Below are 17,050 nucleotides of genomic sequence, written 5' to 3'. Positions count from 1 at the left end.
CACTGATGGATCTACAACTTACTTCTGTCTTTAATCTTCTTCCTTTTTTTTTTTTTTTTTTTTTTTTTTTTTTTTTGCTGGCGGGGGTAGAGGGCAAGACATGGTCTCTTTGTGTGACAGCTCTGGCTGTTCTAGAACTCTCTTTGTAGACCAGGCTGGCTTTGAACTAAGAGAGATCCACCAGCCTCTATCTCCTAGTGCTGGGATTAAGAGCGAGCACCACCACTCCTGCCGGGCTTAAGAACTTTAACAAAGAAGTTTTCTTTAAGAAGAACAGATATCTAGACACACTGAAGCCAACTTTCAGAAGCATCCCTTTATGCTGATTAGAGCATTAAAGATAATAAGAAATATTATTTTTGATACGTACTCACATCTTTAGACCAGTCTGTTCTATCTACCTATAATATAGACACACCTGTATATGAGCTGTCCCTCTTCTGAAGAGAGATTTGGGGCCTTTCTTCTGTGTGGTCTTTCTTCCTACATTAAATGTTTTCACAGGATGGTCTATGATTTTCAAACTTTCATTTGGAATTCAATTTGAAATCATTGGGGTCTTTGGCCTTTCTTCTATGGACATTTGTTTATTTGTTACACAGGATTTGAACCGAGGGCTCACGTGTCAACCGCATGTTCTATACTGAAGCACACCTAGAAGCTAAAATGTTTAAGAAAATGCTCCCTGCGCAGGCACAGAGTACCAGTGACTCAGACTGCGTTGTGCCACGTGGAGGAGAGGCTCCACGGCAGAGTATATAAACGTTTCGGCTTAAATACCCACACAGGAACAGCTACTCACACTGCCTCCCTTCAACAGGATCTTCGCAAGACAAAAGTTGCCAAGTAAGTTACCTCTACTATGTGTTTAAGTGTTTTGCCGAATTTAGATGTTACAAAAGCTTAACCTTTCTCAATTTCACACTCTTCCAGTAAAATCAAATTGGTTAAATTCGGAGTGCTATCCAAAGATTCAGAACATTCCAAAGCCCACTTAACAGAGCTTCAAGACGAAGCTTGTGTAGTGTCCTAGGCTCGTGTGCGGCTCTTTTACATTTTATTTCACGCTTTCTTCACTTCAGTAGAGAGATAAATTTGTTATTTCCTTATTTGCAAGTCTTTCTTTGAATAAATTTAATTCCCTGGAAGTGTCAAAAATTCTAAAAGAAGATTGTGTGTGTGCGCGCATGTGTGTTACAGGCACTGATTCTCAGGATTAAAGATTTACACATGATCTAGAAAAAAAAAACCCTCTTCCAAATTTAGAGGACTTACTTACAAGACTTCCATATCATTACTGAATGCATTGTTAGCTAAAACACAATTCCCTAAAGGTTTGTGTGGTTTTGGTGTCTGATCAGCATTGGCCAGCAAGCAGAGGAAGTCCATCTCCCCTGCTGAAAGACTTTTGCGTCCACGTCAACTTCCAAACACTCAATTTTAAAAGATTAATTTTTTTTCAAAACTTAATTTTTGTTACTGTATAAAAAGCACACCCAACCCCCAACCTTTAGCTGTCTTCACCCAACCCCACCTCCACCAGAGAGCTGGACATGGTGTTCAGGGATGGAGTGACCGGGGCCTTTGCTCCACACCTTGCCCATGGGCTCAGCACCCACATTCACACATATTCGGCTCATGACTTGGGGTAGAAATGGGGTGCACGGTACATAGCAGACCCTGCCCAGTCGATATAGATGGCAAGACCAAACTTGCACTTAACACTCTTGGGTGCCAAGGGGTTATAAAGGTCTGAGACAATCTGATGACCAAACCAGGAGAGTGCTACCCAGGCGGTAAGACCTGTTACTATGGAAACGATGCCTCCTGTCATGGCTGAAAGGACCTTCTTCACCTTGTCATCCCCTCACAGCACGTGCCCTTCATGCCCATCATGGTGACAAACATGGCCAGGAAGCCCAACACCAGGGACACCACCATTAGGGCTCAAGCGGCCAGCAAGGTGGCTCGCAGAAGGAGCACTGAGTCCTAGGTTTTGCAGGTCCTCAAGCCAGTACTCTTCGTGATGCACTCCGTCCTTACATGACCTTACATGATGATGTCACCCGCATCTGAGCTTCTCTGCTCCCTTGGGATGGCAGTGCTCACCATCAGGTCCACCCAGCCAAGCACGGCCACCCAAAAGCCCAGCAGCCTAGGCCCAAACTGGCCATTTCCATCTCAAAAGATGGCAACCTGACGTAAAACAAAGTCTGGGGGAGCAACAGAAGAAAATCTGGATCGAGATTTAAGTCACCCACAGCGGGGTGGGGGGGATATTGGTTGGATAACTCCAAATCCTAACTGAAGTAAACACAAATTATTCCCTCCGATGGAGTGCCATTCTCATGAGTTCCAGACAAAAGCAATCCTGGAAGGCTCAGAAACTACCCAGGGACTGGAAGCCTCTTAGGGCGTGGCCTCCAGAAAGGATGGGGGAGGCGTGTCTCAACCCCAGGCTGCAGTGTGTGGCAGACAGAGCTGAGTGGTGAATTACCAGGTGCACAGTTTTGTGTGTATGTATGTTAGTATCTCTATGTGTGTGACACATATGTGTGGTTGCCTAAGGCACAACAGGGCATCAGAGCCCTGGAGCAGGAGAGGCAGGTGGTGTGAGCTGCCCAGCATGGGTGCTGGGAACTGTACTCTGGTTCTCTGCAAAAGCAGCACATACTCTTAACTGCTATGCTATCTCCCCAGCCCCGCAACACTACATTTTATAGTCTACTCTGATGCTTGGAATCTTTGATGCTGATCACTGTTATTTGATGGGCAGACTAACACAACTTTTTAAAATCTAATTATGCAATATGCATGAACCAAAACCAAAGCCAAATGTACCTTCTGTCATTTTCTTAGTGAGACTATTTCTTCTAAGACAATTCTGTGCCTTGTCAGGTTGGTGTCCGGATACATAACATCACTTTAAAACCAAGAACTTGGGTGTGGCTCAGCGGCAGAGCGCTTGCCTAGCATGCATGAGGTCACGGTTCGATGCAGGGTCCCACTGAAAATCAGGAACAGAAAACAAAACCCACTCCATCTCCAATACTGACCTTTTAACTGAATCTGTAATAGCATCTACAGTAAGGTCAGCGGCTTCACCCCCAGCAGAGTGAACTTCCAAACGCTTGACTTGGAAAAATATGTGAAATTCATGAAAAAATCCAATTATCTTCTGCTTGGAGGGTTTGGTGAGACCATTAAGTGTTGGCATCATTTATCTGTTTGCAAATTCCCCTTCTGTCAAGCAACACAAGCCTCCTTTGTTTTGTTTTACAAATGCAACTGGGAAAGCTGAGAATTGCAAACAGTAAAATTAAATTAGACGACCAGTTATCAGGCCTAAATGAAAATCTTGCTACTTAAATGCATCTCTTGCCGCCCATATCACACTGGCAGTTTACAGGGTTCTCTTAAAGGAACATGGGCTCATGAGGCAGACATTGAGGCCTAGACAGCGACTCGGATCTGCTGGGCTCCAGGTGGTCAGCAATTTGATTCTTATAAACCCTGGCACCCAGTCTGTGTGCATCATGTTAATCACCGACTGTCTTGAGGGATAAAAATGTGCAGCTTGTTTTTTCCTGCAGCAAACTTTTTGGTGTTTCACTCATTTCAATGTTTAAAAACAAACAAACAAACAAAAAAACACCAGCAAGCAACATAGGAGCGCGCTTCTAAACTTAAACACACAAGAAAGCCACGGCAGATGCCATTTCAGCCTGTCCTGTCCTGTGTCAGACTTGCCTGGCCTCCGGCTCTCATTGACAGGCCCCTGCATCATCCTGGACCCCCCCCCCAGCTGGGTCCTGATATAGATATGAATAATTTGTATTAGTATAGATTTTGCTTTATTGATAGAGATTTAAGGTCAATTTTGTTATATGTATATGCATATTTCTGCTATTGTAAGATATTGTGATTGTGTAGTTCATTAAAAAATGTAATATATATAGCTTGTTAATAGATAATCATAATAGTCAAGTTTGTAGTCATGTTAGTTAAGATTTTCTAGATTTCCATAGATATATTTTAGATAGGCATTCTTCATATCTTTCAAAGATTATAGAATATGGCATTTTAAATGTTTTAATAACTTAGGACTTTTCATGACAATGAGACACTCTGATCCTGGCAGCACCAATCTACTTCAAGAAGAAGATGGGCATCGAAGAGGATCCTTATGGAGTTTGATAGCCATTTGGGCAAGAAACTGTTCTTGCCTGGACTATTGTATAAACTGGAAACAGAGAACCCGCAGAGAGAGGACTACTGAACTTGCCTAAAGGTGAGAGATCTTTCGGGGTTCCTGATTCATGAAAGAATCTGCAAGACATTCTTCAGGACAAGCAGATAGTGACTGCCTTTGAAATTTCCTGCTTTGGGGAAATGTCTGCTGGAAACTATGGGCCTGTAGGCCGAAGATGGATGCCCCAACGGTACAGAGGAACTTTGGGTGACTGTCCAGGCAGCGAGATGTCTGTCATTTCTAGAGTTTTAAAAGTTGCTTTTTTCTTGTTTGCTTAGGTAATAATGTATCTTTCTGGAGTCTTTGATGGAGTTAAGAATAGTTAGTTATAGTTTTCCTTAGTTATGATAAAGATTATTGTAATTTTTACTTGATAACTGTTTTGTTATATGTAATTTTGCTATGTTAAAGTTAAAGCCTTCCTTTTTTGTTTAAACAGAAAAAGGGGAAGTGATGGAGGAAGGTCATTGGTTGATTAAATAAAGAAGCTGCTTGCCCTGATAGGTTAGAACATAGATGGGAGGAGTAAACAGAACAGAACTCTGGGAGGAAGAGGAAGTGAGCTCAGAGACTCGACAGCTCTCCTCTCAGGGGCAGACGCCTCAGAGAGACACACGATGCTCCACTCCTGCGGGCAGAGGTGAGAGCTCTGCTCTCTGAGGCACACGCGATGAAGCTCCGACCCAGGATGGACGTAGGCTAGAATCTTCCCGGTAAGCGCACCTTGGGGTGCGACACATATGATTGGAAATGGGTTAGTCCAGGTGCGAGAGTTAGCCTAGAAAAGGCTAGATAGAAATGGCCAAGCAGTGATTAAATGAATACAGTGTCTGTGTAATTATTTCGGGTAAAGCTAGCCGGAGGCGGCCGGGGTGCAGCCGGGGTAATGGGGACACAGCCTCGCCGCTCCTATTACTACAGGGTCCTGGTGCTGTGTGTACAGCATAGCAAGGGAGGGGTTTTACTGTACCAAACACCCAGCAGGACGGTGACATGGAAGAAGGGGCCTTGACAGCAAGACAGGGAGGAGAACAGCCACCTGCATACTGAGCACTAGCGAGACTTTAAAGGACTGCCATGTTGTCCTTAGAAGAAAGGCGTCTGCTGAACCACATTTGGGACGGGCAGGAAATAGATAAAGCAAGTTATTCGCAACTCAGAGCTAAGCCACCAAATGAGAAGCTTTTCATATTTAGATTACTGGATTTTAGTCCTCTTTTAGCACATGTATTTTAATTTGTACATCTTAAATGTGGTCTTAAAAGACTTGTTTCGGTTTTAATTACGTGTTTGCGTGTGAGCATGTGTGACTAGGCATGTGGGACCAGAGAGAACACCAGGGCCCCTTTTCTGTCACTCTCCACCTATTCTTTTGAGGCAGGGTCTCTCTTAGAGCATGCAGCTTGAGTTTTCTCAGTCAGGCTGGGAGCCACCGAGCCCCCGTGACTTTGCTGTTTCCGGCCTCTAGGAGCTGAGGTTACAGGTGTGGGCAGGATGCTTGTTCTGTGGGTCCCACACTGCCATACTCATTGTTACTCAGCAAGTGCTCCCCACCACTGAGCCATCTTCCCAGTCTCCGTCTGCCCCCCCCCCAAGTCTTTTCTTAAGGCACCAGTGACAATAACTGAGGCAGACAGTCTGTGTGGCCTGGCTGTCCCCATTCCTGTCACACCTGCAGGGAGAAGGGCTCCCTGAGAACGAGCGGCCTGGTTTTGTGTAGTCTTCTGCTGGTCTCAGACTTGCTAGGATGTGGGCAACCTTGAACTTCTGATCTTTCTGCCTGTATTTCACACGCACTGGGATTAGAGTGTGCGCAATTACACCCAGTCTATGTGGTCCTAGGGAGTTCATGTTTACATACGCTTTCTACAACAGAGCTACAAGGCTGTGCCAGGAAAGCATCCCTTAAATCACCTTCTGAAGATTCTGAAGATCTACTTCCTCGGAGTTGCCTGGTTTTAAGAGATCTTTGTAAGGATCCTTTGGGGAACCACACTATTTCGTACAATGGTTGTCTCTGATTATTCTCTTATTAGAAATGTAGGTTGCTAATAATGTTCAATTTAATCAGTGATCTGGAGGGATGCTAAGCTTGTACAGAAATATTGGTTTATACATTGAGTTGTTTTCCTGGGTTAGATTACCTTGGGAGGAAATTACTTTAACCCAGCACAAACATGTTAAAAGCCCCTGATACACCTCCTCCATTGCTTTCCTGAAAGATTGAAACAGCAGTCTTTGCTCCCGTTGGTACCCATGGCTGTTCTGCACACCTCTGTGTGGGAGCACGGTACTGGATGCAAGAGGCAGAGACCACGGTGCTGGATGCAAGAGGCAGGGACCACGGTGCTGGATGCAAGAGGCAGGGAACATGGTGCTGGATGCAAGAGGCAGGGAACACGGTGCTGGATGCAAGAGGCAGGGAACACGGTGCTGGATGCAAGAGGCAGGGAACACGGTGCTGGATGCAAGAGGCAGGGAAGACAGAGGTCTCTGCTTGGGAGGAGAGAGGAAGGCCTCAAGATCATGTCTCCACCTCAGACATGGGGCTGGCTCTATGTGTCTCAGACTGGAATCCTTTTTACCGTAAACACATCTGCATACATGTACACACACATACGTGCACATCGGCATACACTGTGCATGACAAAAACACACCCAGGGAAGAATCTATTTGCTCCAGTGTCTACCCGCATTTATAAATAACCCTGTCCCCTCCTGTATCATCCATCTCGCTTACAGCTTTACAGGGTGGCCTTATTAAATTGCTATTTTGGTATTCATAGCATGTATTTTATTATGCTGCAGCCGTAGCACCTTGGGGGAACGCAGCCCCATAAATAAAATATTCACCTATCACTGCAGCCAAGGTTCTCTTGCTACCTCTCCTTATGCTTTGGTTTTTATTAGAACCAAAGCATTCAGTGAGTAAAGGCTGACCTCCGAATTGCCACACACCTTGCTGGGAGCCCACCGGAGTAAAATCAACTATAGAACATGGGACCTAAGAACTTCTGGCTCCACCTGGAACTGATTTAATATCGCCCATGAGTGGAGCATCCAGGTGCTCTCTGGGCTTCCTGTCCCCTCAGTGTCTCCCTTTAAAGGGTTTTGGGGCATTGCTACTGTCAATGTTTCACCCTTGTGTCCCAGGCACATGTGCCCCACAGCAGGATGCATCCTGAGAACTGCCGTTAGGTGACTTTGACAGTAAGCAAACTTCAGGCGGGTGATACCATCCCTAGGCAGACGGTCCCAGGCTGTATAAGAAAGCTAGCTAAGCATGAGCCAGGGAGAGCTAACGAGCAGTATTCCTCCATAGTTTGTTTCAGACTTCGGCTTGGGGTCCTGCCTTGATCGCTTGATGGACTGTCACCTGGACGGGTAGGTCACATAAATCCGCTCCTCCCCAGAAAAGAAACTAGAGCAGTCTTCAAAGACCTGTTTCCAGGTAAGGCCACATTCTGAGGTCCTGGGCCTAGGATGCCCACATACAGCCTTGAAGGGGTACAAGGAGGACCTTCACCCTAGTTACAGCAATGGACCCACCTTAACCAGGCTCTGCCTGCCCTACCTCTGATCACCCAGCCCCTGTGAGTCCACAGACTCCTTCTGGAGAAGACTGAAACTCAAGCAAGGTAAGTGACTGACTCAAACCGGAGAGACAGAAAATTCCAGAAGCAGATGTAGAGCACTGAAAGCCCTCACTGCAGTAGTCCCAGAAGTCGATACTGGAAGTCTGCAAGTCTGGCTCTGGGCGGTCTTTTGTGGCTCTACATGGAGCTGGTGTCCAATCGGCCATGAGAGGGCTGAGTGCCCCCACTAGTCACCCTGCATCCTGGAGAATGAGGACAGAAACCGGTGGCCCACACAGGTGTCCAGTCAGACCCCCTATTTTCAGCTCTTTCACCTGACACAAGCTCTTCAGCAACTCCCAAGCCCATTATCCCATTTGTAAGACCTGCAGGGCATGCAAGGGCCGTGACTGCCAGAGAGAAGACATAGAAGGTTGGGATTTCAAATATGACCTTGAGGGGACACTCAGAAGCGTTCTGGGAAATGCGATGCTCCAGTAGGATGACATATTAGTAGCTCTTTGGGACGATTGAGCTCTATGATGGCTACAGTGTGCGGAAAGCGCCTAGTACTTGGTACCCAGTGTTGATGAAAGTGGCAGCCAATGGTGTTGCCGTCCTTCCCCCGTCCTTTGCCATCCACTCATCCCATCGTTTCTACTCAAGCTGCCTGTCCTGATCCTATCCCTCCCTGAGTGTGACCCCGCCCCCTGCTCTCTTGGAACTCTTCTGAGCCCCTTCCTTGGGAGTGGCCACTCATACCAACTGGCAGCAGGGCATGCCTTTGACTCAGATCTGCTTCACTTCAGACTTTCAGAGCCAAACACCGGCGATTTCACCCAAGAGCAGTCATCCAGGGTGAAGTTGGCAGCTAAAACAGTTAACTCTTGATTGATTAATCTAATCAGGACTCAGCCGGCTCATAAATTGTTCAGGCATGCCGTTAACTCAAAAGACCTCTCCTCGGCTAATTGCTTAAGTGATTTTTAAAATTGTTTTAATGAGCCATCCTGAAATTGGATCTGTGCTATTTTTTTTATCAACAAGAGAAAGGCATATGAATATTTTGGTGGGAAAAAAGTCACTTACGTTCTGATCCGGACTTTGTGAGATAAAAAATAGACATAGAAGTCATTTTGCCTGCCACACTGAACATGTGGTTTCTTGTTGTTGTTGTTTTTTTCATTCCATACATTCTGCCTTGAGATGTCACCTGGATATGATAGCTCAGTAGCCTATGAGCCTGTGTGAGCTCGGGCTCTTATCAAACACAAACTCTAACAGCTACAAAATGTCACGGATTGTTTACAGGAACCGCATCTGCCTCACAGGTGTGTGATACTTGCTCCCTCCTTGGTTTCATGATGTCACCCCACTCATGGGTACCTGAACCTCCCTTTTAATAACTCGTGTCTGTCAGAAGGATCTAGGGGGAATCAGAGGTGATTTTATGAGCAAATATGCCCACGAACGTGAGAGAAATGAGAACAAGATGGGTGGTGGTTCTTCAGTCACTTCCTGGTCACTCCAGGGCCTAAGAAGACTGTAAATGGGAAATGGGAGGTAGGAGAGAGGACAATGCCACAAAAGACAGTTCCAGTGAGAAATCAGAAACAAATAAGAGACCAAAGGAAGTGTCCAAAGTAAGAGTCACAAAAGATGACAAGGAATCTAGAAGTTAGAAACTGACCACTTCAAAGAGAAAGAACCGCCAACACAGAGGAAATCAGGAATCAGGAGACGTGGGGGTTAATCTCGATAATTCATTTGATTCGACCGACAGACAACTAAGCAGTCAGTAAAGTTGGGTGTTCCCGTGACAAGTCCTCAGAAGTCTGACCTAATGAATGGATCTGAAATTCTAAAGAATCAGTAGGTGGCAGACTCGTGGAAGTGGGGGCACAGAGAAGACTCCCAAGAAGGGTCAACTAAGGAACACATTCCTTAGGGGTAGCACATTCAGGACTTTTCCAAGGGGACACAAAAACAACTTACTTGAAAACTGCATGGGTGAATCATTATCCTAATAGGCCCCCAGGATGTAACACACAGAGATCCGAGTTAAAAGAAAAGGTATCAGGTCAACAAACACAGCATACGGCTCGGCTTTGCGGGAACTTGGTCAAGCAGCTACGCTGGCTTCATGGCTTTCACTGATCCCCTAGGGGTGAGATGGCTGTGCCACTGGAGGAAGCAGGTCACTGGTAGCTTGTCCTTGGGGGTTGTACCTAGTTGCTATGGCCTCTTCTTATTTTGGCTTCATTGTTTCCTGTTCACCATTATGTATGCTGTTCTTGCAAGCAATGTTGTGATCTGTTCTGTTCTCCCGTTTCTTGTCTGCAGTGATTTGACTGTTGCACTCTGCTTCCTGTCCACTGTGTTGTGTGCTTCTCCACTCTGCTTCCTGTCCACTGTGTTGTGCGCTCCTCCACTCTACTTCCTTTCCACCATGTTGTGCGCTCCTCCACTCTGCTTCCTGTCCACTGTATTGTGCACTTCTCCAATCTACTTCCTGTCCACCACGCTGTGAGTTTCTCCACTCTTCTTCCTGTTTGCCTGAGTGTGAACAGCCTCCTCTTCCACTCACTTCTGCTACCATGATGTTTCACCTAAATGCACAGGACCGAGTAACTATGGACTGAGCCCTCTGAAACACTGGCCAGAATAAAGCTTACCTCCTTTTAAATTGTCTGTTAGGGTATTATAGGCACAAGTAAGACAGGTAATAAGCACAAAAATAGGAGGGAAATAAAAATTGGAATTAAAAGAAAATTTTGTCCGAGAGGGAAAAATTAGGGAGAGAAAGGCAGGGAGAAGAATAAAGTTCCTGGGAATTTTATAGGCAAAGCTGCATTAATAGTCCATCTGTGCTTTTAACAGTGAGCCATAGTGAACAGTCCAGGACCTCTCTTGTTCAAAACACTTGTCAGACAGCAGCGCCACTGACCTGAACTTGACTCGCTTCCACACCCCATTAGTGCTGTATGACTTTAGTGATTAGCTCTTGAACTTTGGGGAGCGTCACTGGAGCGGGGCATTAGCACCTTCTAGATCCTTCCATAGAAGCTGATGAATTCAGCCCTCTGATCTTGAACTTCCTGGTTGTTTGTAAAGTATTTACTGTAAGATACCTGTGGAGCAGGTTTGGTGAGAAGTCTCCGGAAGAAGCTCCCTGAAGGTCAGGGAGAGTGGAACTGGCCAGAGTCCAGGTTTCTTGTCAGGCTGTTTGTCCTTTTCTGCCTCTTTTACTGTCCTTTCTCCCCTTTCCTTACCTCTCAGCTCCTCATTTTCTCCCTACTTGGTAGACTCTCCCACAGTCATTACCTCTGCGTATCCATGACCAGAATATTAGAGAGAATAAAATGTGGGAAGGCTCTTTTGACTCGTGGTTTTGGGGGGATCACAATGAAGGCTACTGTGTGTAAATGGAGCAACGCTGTTTTAAATTTCCACGCTCTAAACTGTAATTATTTGAGATCTGCTTTTGTGCTTGATAGGAGAGAGCATCTTGTTTCGTTTATCGTTATTTGAGTATATAATTGGCCCGTCATCACGTGCTGAAAGCAGCCATTCTCCCTTCTCTCTCTGCAGCAAGTAACGAATAACTTCTCTAAATAAATCCCCTGCCCCGCCTATTCTTGTCCTAACATCGAAGCCTGGCTTAGTAAGAAGGTCTTGGCATCTTGTGAGGCCAGTCTTGGCATGGCGTTTCCTTGGATACCTGGAAATTGTATTTCCCCGTGAATTTTACAGTCAGTTCATCGATTTTCACATGAATGTACACCTGTAGGGGATATGCAAGGACTCTGACGAGAACTTATTAAATCTCCCAATCAATTTCAACCCTGTTATCAAAAGATAATATCATTACCAAGTTTCCTCTTCAGTTTTGTCATTCTCTCTGGATAGTTTCAGCCCATGGTCTCTGTGCATTCCCCGTTCATTCAGGTCTGACTTTCTTTCTCTCGGTATTACCTCATTGTCTTGAACTAAATATGCCATTAGACCTAGTCCTTTCTGATTTAACACACTACTGTTCTCAGTTTTTAAAGTTTATTTTATGTTTATTTCTGCTATGGGAATATAAGCATTGCTGTATTTTCTGTATTTATTTGGTAACTGGCAATTAATGGCAATAATCTATAGATTTAAATCATTTGTCTACCTACACAACAAGATTATTTGTTTAAAAAAAAGACAAGTCTCGTTTTTGCCTTCGAAACCTTGAACCTTACAGTGTTGGTTTGGGTCACAAATGAAATAGTACATATAAGTGGTAAAAGCAGCGTTCCTTATGCCAGTCTTGGAGAGAGACTCCAGTATTTCACCATAGAAATGTTTGTTGTGGATAGTTCTTCATTTATCTATTATGTATGTAATGTATTATGTGGTCATGTGTCTACATACGTGTGCATACTTATGTAGCATGGCACTCTTTCTGCATTTGCTCCTCGCTGCTGCGATTACATGTGTTTTCACCATCACGCCTGCGTTGCTGTACAGTTTTGAAAAGTTTCCTTATGAGGAAAAGAAAACATTGACAAATGGATACAGACTCTTACAATGTGCTTTTTTGTACCCATTGAGAAAACTATGTAATTTTTCTTGACTGTCACCGGCATAAACTGTACCGACTGATTTTATAATGCTAAACAATAAACTCAACTTGATCATAGTGTATAAGTGAATAATCTTTTATATATTGCTGGTTCGTCAGCTATATTTTATTTACAATATGTGAATGAGAGTGGCCTGCGAACTTCCTAAATTTGTGGTTTGGAGACCAAGTTTACATTAGTCTGAGAAAATAACCTGAGAGAAGGTCTACCCTTTCCTGCTCTACAGAAGAGTTACTATGTGGAGGTAAGCGTTCTCCGGGATATTTGGTGCAGTTTGTCAACAGAGTCATCTTATAGAAAGGAGTTTCTAAGCCATTTTTAAGGCACAGTACAACAGTACCACAGCTCAAAATATAAAAAAGTAAAATAATGTAACAAAACAATAACATATTTTATTAAAATTTTTGATAAAGTTCTGTCTACCTTTTTTTCCTTTTACACTCATGTTTTCAGTGTCTACTTTAACCTACAGATATTTTTTTAAATGTTTGTTTGTAGAAATTCTGTGGTTTTAGTTTTTTATTTTGGGTCATGTTTTTGAAGTCATTTTTGTGTATGTAGTGAGATAAGCCTCAGATTCTTTGAAAAATATCAAAAGACTTTGTAAATTATGCTTCTCCCTCTTCTTTCTCAGCCATCACCCTCAGCCAGATGTTCACCTAGCTATTGCTGTAAGGAATCTATATTAGTTATTTCCTCATTACTGTGACAAACACTGGACAGAAGCAACTAGAGGGGAAAGGGTTTATTTTGGTTCCTGGTTCGAGAGGATACAGTCCATCATGATGAGGGACGCATGTGGCTGGGACTCCTCAGATCTCCATGAACCAAGGAGCAGAGAGAGGACAAGCAGTGGTCCCCAGACTATAAAATCTCAGGACACTCCTCCCGTGAGCCACTCCCTCCAGCTAGACCTTACTTCCTCAGGGATCCATGACCTCTAGAACCAGGGCCACTAGCTGGGTACCAAGTGTTAAAACACATGAGCAGGTAGGGGACATTCTGTACTCAACGGTAACAGAGCCTCTGTCCCAGAAGGACCCTTTTCTCCTTGTCTTCCTTTCTCCTAAGCCACGCCACAGCCAAGACCCAGACCCACGGCTGGCTCGTTCTGCAGACTTGCTCACCATAGAGGTGCTCAGGCCATAGTTAATGCTGCGGGGGCCGGGGGAGTTGACGCTAACTGCAGGCAAATAATGCGGGTCCCAATAATCACCTTCAAATGAGCTTCTGAGAAACTGCCTGTGCAAAGCGAACTTTCTCGAAGCTCCCCACGCGCCACTTATGCAGAGATTAAGAGAGAGCTGGCATCCTGTGGACGCGCCTGGGTGTTATTTTTCCCCCCCACTTAGCATGCAATTAACATGCAGGGCACATTATAACTGCACCCGGCCCGAGAAGCTGGAGTCTAAACACTGCTCAGCAAGGTTATTTAGATGTTCAATCAGATCCACCCAATCGAGGCCAATTATTTTCCTGGCAGAGTTAATTAGAGTGTGGAGACCTGAAAGGTGGCGCTCCATTCCTTACTCCCTCCCCTCTCACCTTGAACCTGGAGTCACGTCCTTAACTTCAAAACGAAAGTGCCTTGAAGGCAGGAGCAGATCTACAGAGAGCCTCTTAAGCTTGGAACCAGACCATCTTCCTGTACTGCTGACTGAAATTTTCTACTAAGAAGAAAGTTAGTCACAACTGTGTGGGAAGAACCACAAGCGTTGAGTGACGGCCTGGGAGAAGCGTTCCCTCATTCTCCGGCTCACATCTGTTTGTTTGAGGTAGAGCATCTGGCAACACCAGTCACGACCGGCTGTGACCTTTCCCGTTCACCCTTTGGTCTTTCTGCAAAATGGGAACATCACTTCCGTTGCAGACTGATGTATGTAGCCCCGTGACAAATGAGCAGGGGAGAAAACACTCTTGGGGAAAATAACTTAGGAGTTATCAACTAATGAAGGAAAACAAGGGCAGGAAATAAAGTAAAAGCAAGACCGATGGCCTGTGTGGCCCGGGCCTGGAAAGGAGGCCCAGTGCACGCGAAGGCTTCCCTGAGTGTTTCCTGACTATACACCGCAGGAACATGTGGGAAAGGGAAGAGAGGCAGCAGGTTCTACTTGCTGCATCCAGTGTCCTCTGACCCACCTGTGTGTGTGCCCCACTCCTGCCCACCGTGATGCCCTCTGCTCAGGAAAGCCTGCAAAGCCCAGCTGCAGGTCCCACCACAATCTCGCCTCAAGCCAGCAGCCATGTTTTCACACAAGTTTGCTTCTCAGTCCTGACTCCTGATGCTGTTACAGACTGTCTTGCCAAGCTGAGCTGGTCTGCATCCTGAGAAGCATCACTTGAATTCCCATCGCCGTGCCGTTCTTCCCATCCCTTCTGTTCCTGAATTCCTCCCAGGTCTCAAAGCCAAGGCTGTGATCCTCTTGAGCCTTTACTTCTCTTTCTGTTCCTATCTTCTCAGAAAGGGTCAGATTCTTTGTGACTAGGCCACACGGTATCCTGTGTGATCCTGCGGGTGGGTACTGTGGTACGGACGTTAAGTGTCCCTCACCGGCTCATGTATTAGCACACTTGGTCCCTGTTTGATGATGCCCTTTGGAAAGACTGTGGAATCTTTAGGAGGCGGGACTTTGCTGGAGGAAGTGGGTCACTGGTGATGGGGTCTTGGGATCCAATAGCCTGGCCCTATTTCCCATCCCCTCTCTGCTTCCTGAATGCAGATGCAATATGACAAACCAGCATCCTGTTCCTGCAGCGGTGCCTTAGCTGACTGCTGACATGCTTTCCCATCGTGGACTGGGTTCTCTAGAACTGTGAGCCAAAATAACGTTTACTTCCTTAAGCTATTTTTGGTCAGGTATTTTGCCATAGCAACAAGAAAAGTAACCGGTCGAGTCTAGATTGCCCACCAGGGAGTGAGGCAGAAGCAGATTCGGACTTTGTACTCTCAGGCCAGGTTGGAAGATCTTTGCCCACCCCGCATGCCAGCTGCCTTCAGTGCAGCACGCATCTCAAGATCTCTCCTGGCTCCAGCTGCACAGAGTGGAGACGGGCTATCATTTTATCTGCTACAGAGGCGGAGACAGGAGGTTTGAGAATGTAAAGCCAGTCCAGGTTACACCCTGAGGCTTATTGAAATAGGAGCAGCGGAGCTGCGTCCCCAGCACCCGGCCGCCTGCAGGGCTAGCTTTATACCCGAAATAATTACACGGAAACTGTATTCTTTTAAACACTGCCTGGCCCCATTAGTTCCAGCCTCTTATTGGCTAGCTCTTACATATTAATCTAACCCATTTCTATTAATCTTTGTAGCCCACGAGCTGGCTTACCAGGAAAGATCTTAACCTGCGTCTGTCTGGAATGGGACAATCATGGCGACTCACTGACTCAACTTCTTTCTCCCAGCCTTCTGTTCTGTTTACTTCACCCACCTAAGGGTTGGCCTATCAAGGGGCCTAGGCAGTTTCTTTATTCCTTAACCAATGAAATCAACAGATTGATATATGACACTCCCACATCAGAGGCTGTTTCAAAATACAATTGGAAAGGGCTGGGAATGTAGCTCAGAGGCAGAAGACTTGCCTAAGAGCACAGTTGAAGGGAACCCAGAGCCCCAAGTGCTCCACCAGCCCTTGTCAGTAGACAGACCTCTAGGAACTGCACCTCCCTGCTCCCGCCAAGTACACTGCCCTCTACCCTCCCATGGTTCAGCCACATCTTTGGTTTTTGTCTAGGTATCATGGAAAAAAGCACATCACTGTTCTGCAGAGCCCCAGAGAGCTGACTCTGACTGTTTGGGTATAGGAACCCCAATCTGGGTGTCTTCTGTGGGTTCTGTCCTCACTGGCTCTGAGCACCCTGTTGCCCTCTTCCCACAGGTGCTGTTACTCAGCCTATAGACTTCTTCCAGCACCCCCAACCCCAGCTCAACTCTGTCTTAGCCCATTTCTTGCCGGCTCACTGCACACACTCCATCCTTTTCCTCTGCCCTGGCTCCAGAGCTATACTGCAGAGGTTGTCTGCAAGGCAAAACCTTTCTGAACAGATGTTCAATGTCCCATGACCTGGAGCATCAAGAGGATACTTGGGAGCCATTACAGGTGAGTTTATTCGCTCAGACTCCGTGTGTTCTCATGGTGCACTGAAGCAGAACCGCTTCCTGTGAGTGCAGCTTCGGCTCTGGAGTGGTGTCTTCCTTTGCGTTTCGAAGGGCCCTGCACCACCAGCAGGCCCATAGGTGCCCTCCATCCTCCCCTGTGAGATACTGCCACTGTCTGCCCTCCCAGAAAGCTCCACTCCCTCTGTTCTATCTCCTGCTTTGGGAGTCAGAGTGCCCTGGTCCTCCCTGTCTTCCTCCCTCCCTTTCTGAGGGCTTCCACACCCTCTCCTCACGCCTCTCCTTCCTCCCCATCAATGAGCCTGAGCCCTGCACCCATGATGGATATTGCCTGTACAGGGTGAGAGTTACCATGGAGATCTCAGGAAAGATTCCCAGAAAACTGAGAACATCGGCGAGCTTAGAAATAACTAAGGACGACTCCCGTTAGATGGCCTGCTGAGGGCCTGTCTCATAAAACACCAAGTGACATGAAGGACAATGGACA

General features: G+C 46.0%; 1 pseudogene; it reads right to left on the bottom strand.

The window, feature by feature from the left end:
- Nucleotides 1–1,636: 1,636 nt before the first annotated feature.
- Nucleotides 1,637–3,787, bottom strand: LOC101979527 (annotated as a pseudogene).
- Between the last annotated feature and the right edge of the window lie 13,263 nt (nucleotides 3,788–17,050).

This window comes from Microtus ochrogaster, chromosome 4 (assembly GCF_000317375.1).
Source record: "Microtus ochrogaster isolate Prairie Vole_2 chromosome 4, MicOch1.0, whole genome shotgun sequence".
Taxonomy (NCBI): Eukaryota; Metazoa; Chordata; class Mammalia; order Rodentia; family Cricetidae; genus Microtus; species Microtus ochrogaster.
Note: the sequence above shows the minus strand (reverse complement) of the source record. Positions and strands in the feature narration are given on the sequence as shown.